This window comes from Centroberyx affinis, unplaced genomic scaffold (genome assembly GCF_046629955.1).
Source record: "Centroberyx affinis isolate AG114_WGS23_722 - 3 ecotype Tasmania unplaced genomic scaffold, CSIRO-AGI_Caff_v1 ptg000174l_1, whole genome shotgun sequence".
In the NCBI taxonomy this organism is placed as follows: domain Eukaryota; kingdom Metazoa; phylum Chordata; class Actinopteri; order Beryciformes; family Berycidae; genus Centroberyx; species Centroberyx affinis.
Genome location: NW_027278871.1, coordinates 98,101 through 105,834, shown reverse-complemented (window position 1 = coordinate 105,834; position 7,734 = coordinate 98,101).

Below are 7,734 nucleotides of genomic sequence, written 5' to 3'. Positions count from 1 at the left end.
CGCTGTACATCTGTGTGGTTTTCAATTTCACCGGTTTTAATCAGGTTTGTAACATGATTTACTACACGGTATGATTTGCTCAGTGTTGGTTCATCAGTGTCTTTCATCTGCCTTATTTCATCAAAAAGAGTGTCAATGCTTTTTTCTTTCTCAGCTCTAAGGCTCTTTTCTAAATGCTGGATCAGATTCGCGGTTCCAGGTGAATCTAAGAGCTGAAGGAGAGACTGGTTGTTCTCATCTGTCCACTTGGAAGAAACCTGATATGTTGCCATCAAATGTAAAATCTTCAGGATGGAAACACAGCCTTCATCATGATGGTGGTCAGATAATGCTCCAAGGAGGTTTAAGGCCTCTACTGGTGACCAAAGTTTTTGTTCCTCAAGATTTGAAACCATCTGGAAGAGTTCTTCTGTAGTAGCTGATGCTTGGAATTGCACTGCACTGGCAAATAAAATCTCCAAACACCATTTGCCTGCAGGAGATGCCCTGTCTTCATCAGCCTCTGTTTCTCTAGCAACCACTCTCAGCAGATTCTCAAGAAAGGCCAGAACAAAGACCTCATTAGAAGGGAATCTCTTTCCAGTAATTTTTTGAGAGATGGTGATGATTTTATTGCCAGTGTTTGTGTCATTGTTTAGGCTGGTGTGGAGCACCTGAAAAAGAGCCTTAATAAAACCATATCTCAGTTCAATATCCTCACTGTGAAATTTACCCATGAGGCTTTGCAGGATCTCTGCAGCAAACACCAGGGCATCATTGTCCTTTACCCTTGAAAGTTCCAGATTATGGGAAGTACTGAGACTTCTTTGTTCAATGATAAATCCACGACTTGGCTGAGGGTTTCCTGTTTCCATCACCTCTAAGCCGTATTGAAAGTAATCAGAGACAAAGTCATCCATGGTACCATACACAATGTCTGCTTTATAGACATCCCTGTGTAATGCATTAGTCTTCTTCATGTTTGTGTTGACAGAAATTCCTAGGTGCTTGTAGAAGTCAGACCACTCTTTAGTTTGCTCCTCTGAGTGAATGTCAGAGCTCAGCACAATGTCCAGTTTGTTTCCCATGCAGACTTGTGTGGCTGCAAACATGGCTGTGACACATGGGTCCTCTTCCACACCAACCAGTTCTAGCGCTCCACTCTTCTCAGTCAGCACCAACTCACACCACTGCAGCATCTGCTTCACTGTGGGCCACCAGCCTTTTGTGTCGAAAACCGCTTTGCAGAGCTGAGACAGAGAGTTCTGGATGTCATCTGCATCCAAGTTTACACATTTAAAGGAGTCTTTAATAAATGGTGCATCTTTTGGGGCATTTTCTGAATATTGCAGGACACCAGTGGTAATGTTTTTTATCATATCAATCACAGAATCATCCAAATTCCTGGATATTTGTAATTCTGCTAGACCTGCAACTAGACTGCTCTCATCTTGCTTTCTGAGAGACTTTTGGAAATCCTGTTGGAATCTGTCAGGGCCAACAAAGTCAAGAGCCTGGATGAAGGAGCGTCCAGAGTCATCCGTCCACTCTGGTGATATGTCATACACTTGTACCAACATAAGGACTTCAGTTATTGGAGCATCCTCTGCATATTTCTGTGACAGCCCTTTGAGCAGAGCCACTGCCTCTGTTGGGGTCCATTGGTTTGTTTGCACAAGTCTGAGGAGCATTTCAGTGGATTCTGAGTGGATTTCCTTACCATTTAGATGTGTGAGTGTGGATAAGAGAAGCTTCAAGCACTGGATTTCCATCGGTAAAATGAACACAGAGGCTCTCTCAACCATATTCTGCAGTGATGATGTGAGGTTGCCGAGGAATTCTATCAGAAAGAGATCCTCAGTGGAAAGCTCATCCTCAGCCCAGTTTTTGGCTATGAGGGCTGCATCAGTGTCAGAGCTGCCATAGTCAGTGAAAAAGTGCATAAGGTTCAGATACAGGGCTTGAGTCAGCAGGAAACTCTGAGAAACATTACATGCTGATTGGCTGATGGACTCCAGCAGGGACTGCACATGATTGGAGATGCTTTGCAGGGAAACTCCCTCAGATATCTCCAGAGACAGAGCACACAGCTCTGTGATGAACACTTGAGTGTGCTGCAGAGTGCTGAAGGATGGAAGAGCACTGATCCATTCATCAAACAGAAGTTTGTCCAGGGCTGACAGGATGTTCCTCAGCTGATCAGCTGTCAGCTGAGTGAGACTGAGCTTTGGAACTGGGATGCTGCATTTTGATGAAAGGATTTCTAGAAGCTCATCACTGTCACTGCCTGATTCATAGTTTGCCTCAAACTCATTCAGATGGCTTATTAGTACGTCTCGCTTGGACTTGTATTCCCCTGAAATGTCGCTGCTCAGTTGTTGTTTCTCATTCTGCTCTTTGGCTTGTTGGAGTGACTCTTGCAGCCTTTGATTTAGTTCTTCTTGTCTTGTCTTCTTCTCTTCAGCTTCTCTTGCCCTTTGCTGTTCTTTAATCTTTCGCTCTTCTCTTCTCCTCTCCTCCTCTCTCTGTCTCTCCTCTTCTCTTCTCCTCTCCTCCTCTCCCCTCTGTCTCTCCTCTACTCTTCTCCTCTCCTCCTCTCTCCTTCGTCTCTCATCTTCTCTTCTCTTCTCCTCCTCTTTCCTCTGTCTCTCCTCTTCTCTTCTCTGCTCCTCCTCTTTCCTCTGTCTCTCCTCTTCTCTTCTCTGCTCCTCCTCTTTCCTCTGTCTCTCCTCTTCTCTTCTCTTCTCCTCCTCTTTCCTCTGTCTCTCCTCTGCTCTTCTCTTCTCCTCCTCTTTCCTCTGTCTCTCTACTCGTCTCTGCTCCTCTCTCCTCTGTCTCTCCTCCTCTTTTCTCTTCTCCTCCTCTTTCCTCTGTCTCTCCTCTGCTCTTCTCTTCTCCTCCTCTTTCCTCTGTCTCTCTACTCTTCTCTCCTCCTCTCTCCTCCGTCTCTCCTCCTCCTCTTTCCTCTGTCTCTCCTCTGCTCTTCTCTTCTCCTCCTCTTTCCTCTGTCTCTCTATTCTTCTCTCCTCCTCTCTCCTCTGTCTCTCCTCCTCTCTTCTCTTCTCCTCCTCTTTCCTCTGTCTCTCCTCTGCTCTTCTCTTCTCTTCCTCTTTCCTCTGTCTCTCCTCTGCTCTTTTCTTCTCCTCCTCTTTCCTCTGTCTCTCTACTCTTCTCTCCTCTTTCCTCTGTCTCTCCTCTGCTCTTCTCTTCTCCTCCTCTTTCCTCTGTCTCTCTGCCTCTCTTCTCCTCTCTTCCTCTATCCTCTGTCTCTCCTCTACTCTTCTTTTCTCCTCCTCTCTCCACCATATCTCCTCTAATCTTCTCCTCTCCTCCTCTCTCCACCATATCTCCTCTAATCTTCTCCTCTCCTCCTCTCTCCACCATATCTCCTCTAATCTTCTCCTCTCCTCCTCTTTCCTCTGTGTCTCCTCTACTCTTCTTTTTTCCTCCTCTCTCCACCATATCTCCTCTAATCTTCTCCTCTCCTCCTCTTTCCGCTGTGTCTCCACTACTCTTCTCTGTCTCTCCTCTACTTTTCTCCTCTCCTCCTCGATCCGCTGTCTCTCCTCTACTCTTCTCTGTCTCTCCTCTACTTTTCTCCTTTCCTCCTCTTTCCGCTGTCTCTCCTCTACTCTTCTCTGTCTCTCCTCTACTTTTCTCCTTTCCTCCTCGATCCGCTGTCTCTCCTCTACTCTTCTCTGTCTCTGCTCTACTTTTCTCCGCTCCTCCTCTTTCTGCTGTCTCTCCTCTACTCTTCTCTGTCTCTGCTCTACTTTTCTCCGCTCCTCCTCTTTCTGCTGTCTCTCCTCTACTCTTCTCTGTCTCTGCTCTACTTTTCTCCTCTCCTCCTCTTTCCTCTGTCTCTCCTCTACTTTTGTCTGTCTCTCCTCTACTTTTCTCCTCTCCTCGTCTTTCCGCTGTCTCTCCTCTACTCTTCTCTGTCTCTCCTCTACTTTTCTCCTCTCCTCCTCTTTCCGCTGTCTCTCCTCTACTTTTGTCTGTCTCTCCTCTACTTTTCTCCTCTCCTCCTCTTTCCTCTGTCTCTCCTCTACTTTTCTCTGTCTCCCCTCTACTTTTCTCTTCTCCTCCTCTTTCCTCTGTCTCTCCACTACTCTCCTCTGTCTCGCCTCTTCTCTTCTCTCCTCCTCTCTTCCCATTTTCTCTTGCTCCCTGATTGGCTCATTAAAGCAATATTCACACTCGTACATATTATCACAGCCAACCTGCCTGTAGTATTCACCTCCATTGAACACGTATACGTTCCGTCCATGAACAGTACTTCTGTAATAATCATCGAAGGATATGCATGGAGGCAGGACTTTATTACACTTGCAGCATCTCAGGCTGTCGCCCATGTTATATTCTGATGGTGCGTTCCCCATTTTTGAGGAATTCTTCAACAGCTAAGTGAGGAGATTTTCATGTGCAGCCTGTGTTCCTGAAAGATAAAAAGTATACATTTTAATGACTTTACGTTATAACAACCAGAGGTGGAAAGTAACTAAGTACATTTACTCAAACAGTGTACTTAAGTACAGTTTTGAGGTACTTGTACTTTACTTGAGTATTACCATTTTATGCTACTTTATACTTCTACTCCACTACATTTCAGAGGGAAATATTGTACTTTTTACTCCACTACCTTTATTTGATAACTTAAGTTACTAGTTACTTTGCAGATTCAGATTATGATCAACTAATAAATTGCAATGTGTTTCGGCATTTATAATGTTTTTTTCTTATTTGAATTTCTTCTTTAGTACAATCAAAATCTACATCTGTTTCAAATGTTTGGAATCTATGTATATACGCTGAACCTGTTTCTACTTGGAATACTTTATTCTTCATGCAAAATCAATCTAAAGGTTTTTTTTTAGGATTTTGCTGCTTGTGGCGTGTAAACACAACTTTCAAAGCTGACCCCTCCTCCCTGCAGTTGCCATATCGCTCTCCTCTTCTCTGTCTCTCCTCTACTTTTCTCATCTCCTCCTCTTTCCGCTGTCTCTCCTCTACTCTTCTCTGTCTCTCTACCTTTTTTTACTCATCAATACAGATGAAATCAGTCAGGGATTGCCATTGCCATTTTTATCACTTTAATTTGGTAACTTTCAACAATAAATATTTAAATTAACCAACACAATTTACAATTTCCCATTTTGGAGACGCTTTTATCCAAAGCGACGTACATATGAGATTTTAATACAACACAAGCAAGGATGTAGGCAGGAGAGAGTAAGGAGAGTAACGAGAGTAAGTGCCATAAAGCTAAGTTCTGGTCCAGATAAAGAGGTTGTTTTTTTTGTTTTTTTTTCTTTGTTTGGATTACACAGTCCATCAGGTGAGAAGGTGTTCACTAAAGAGCTGGGTCTTTAGCCTTTTCTTAAAGACTGAGAGGGCCTCTGCGGATCGAATGGAGTTTGGTAACTCATTCCACCACCGAGGAACCACAGAAGAGAAGAGTCTGGCTAGAGACTTAGGGCCTTGTTGTGGTGGCAGCACCAGGCGCCGTTCCTTGGCAGAGCGTAGTGGGCGGGAGGGAGCGTAGACCTGAATGAGGGAGTTCAGGTAGGTCAGAGGCGTTTTGGTTGCTGCTCCATAGGCGAGCATCAAGGACTTGAACTTGATGCAAGCAGCAACTGGGAGTCAGTGGAGGGAGATGAACAGCGGAGTGACATGTGCTCTTTTGGGCTGGTTGAAGACCAGACACGCCGTCGTGTTCTGGATCATCTGCAGAGGTTTGAGCGTACATGCCGGGAGCCCTGCCAGTAAGGAGTTACAGTAGTCAAGGCGTGATATTACAAGAGCCTGTACTAGGAGTTGTGCTGCATGCTCAGACAGGTAGGGTCTAATCTTTCTGATGTTGTACAGGGCAAATCGGCATGACCGAGCAACAGAAGCCACATGCTCCTTAAAGGTTAGTTGGTCATCAATCATGACACCCAAGTTTCTGGCAGACTTTGCGGGAATGAGCTGAGCTGATTCGAGCTGGATACTGATCTGCTCTTGTACAGAGGGACTGGCTGGGATGACAAGGAGCTCAGTCTTTGACAGGTTAAGCTGAAGGTGGCGCTCCTTCATCCGTGTCAAGATATCGGCGAGGCATGACAATATCCGTGCCAAGACTGTGGGGTCGTCTGGCGGGAACGATAAGAAGAGCTGGGTGTCATCAGCATATGAATGGTATGAGAAGCCATGTGAGTAGATGACTGCACCAAGTGAGGTGGTGTATATTGAAAACAGAAGGGGTCCAAGCACTGACCCTTGAGGTACCCCTGTGGACAAGCAGTGGGATTTAGACACTTCCCCTCTCCAAGACACTCTAAAGGATCTCCCTGAGAGGTCGGACTCAAACCAGTGGAGAGCAGATCCTGAGAAGCCAAGCTCAGCGAGTGTGGAGAGGAGTATTTGGTGGTTAACCGTGTCAAAGGCAGCCGATAGGTCAAGCAACATTAGAACAGAGGACTGTGCAGATGCAGCTAATAAGAAATCATTTGAGGGGTTTCAGAGAAATGGTAAAATAAATAAGATGAATGGCATATGTGAGCTTTCTTTTCAATGAACACACCCATTGTAAGTGAGGAGTTGATGATGTGCGTGACTGCAGGGATAAGTGTGGGTGAAATGGTCTGCAGGAGGTTGGAAGGTATGGGGTTCAACGGATAGGTAGTGGGACGAGAGTCAAGCAGAAGCTTGGAGACTTGCTCCTCGGTGAGATGGGAAAATGAGAGGAGTGAGGCCCTGTTAGCTGGCGGCAGCATGCTGAGTTGGTCAGGCTCAGAGAACTGATTACTGATGGTAGAAACCTTATCAGTGAAGAAGGATGCGAAGAGGTCAGCAGTGAGCAAAGTTGAGGGTGGAGGTGGTGGAGGGTGGGGAGTGAATTAAAAGCTGAAAATAATTTCTGAGCGTCTTTGGCGCTGCTGATTTTCTCCTGATAATAAGTGGTCTTGGCACTTTTTAGATGGGAGGAGAATGCAGATAGGAGGGTCTGATAGTCACTGAGGTCAGTGGGATCTCTGGATTTGCGCCATTTTCTCTCAGCTGCTCTGAGCCCCGCCCGTTGCTCTCTGATGACACCGGTGAGCCATGGACTGAGGGGGGTGTTACGAGCAGGTTTGGATGAGAGTGGGCAGAGATTGTTAAGAAAGGCGGCTAGTGAGGAGCAGAGTGTGTCTGTAGCCTCACTGACATGGAGTGAGGAGAATTCATTATGAGGGGGCATGGTAGCCAAGACCTCATTGGAGAGCTGAGCCGGTGAGAGGAACCGGAGGTTTCGTGGGGTTTGTCAAGATGGATATTCATGTCCCCCATGACAATCAGTGGGGTGCCATCGTCAGGAATGGCTGAGAGTAGCATGTCCAGTTCAACTACAAAGTTCCCCAGTAGCCCTGGTGGGCGATATATGACAACCACAAATAGTTTGACAGGAGCGGTAACCATGATTGCGTGGTATTCAAAGGATGAGTTATTGCTTAGAGGAGAAAGCTTAGTGAATTTCCAGTCTTTGGAAATGAGGGCACCCATGCCACCTCCACGCCCAACGGAACAAGGTGTGTGGGAGAAAGTCAGCAGTCAGAAAGGGAGTCTGCTGAAAGTGCAGCTAGTGTGGCTGTGTTCTCTGGACAGATCCAGGTTTCGGTCAGGGCTAGTACCTGAATGTCAGATAGGTTTGCAAGTGCTTGGATAAATTATGTTTTATTTACAGCAGACTGACAATTCCATAAGCCAAAGGAAAAAGCGGAGGAAGTAAATGAG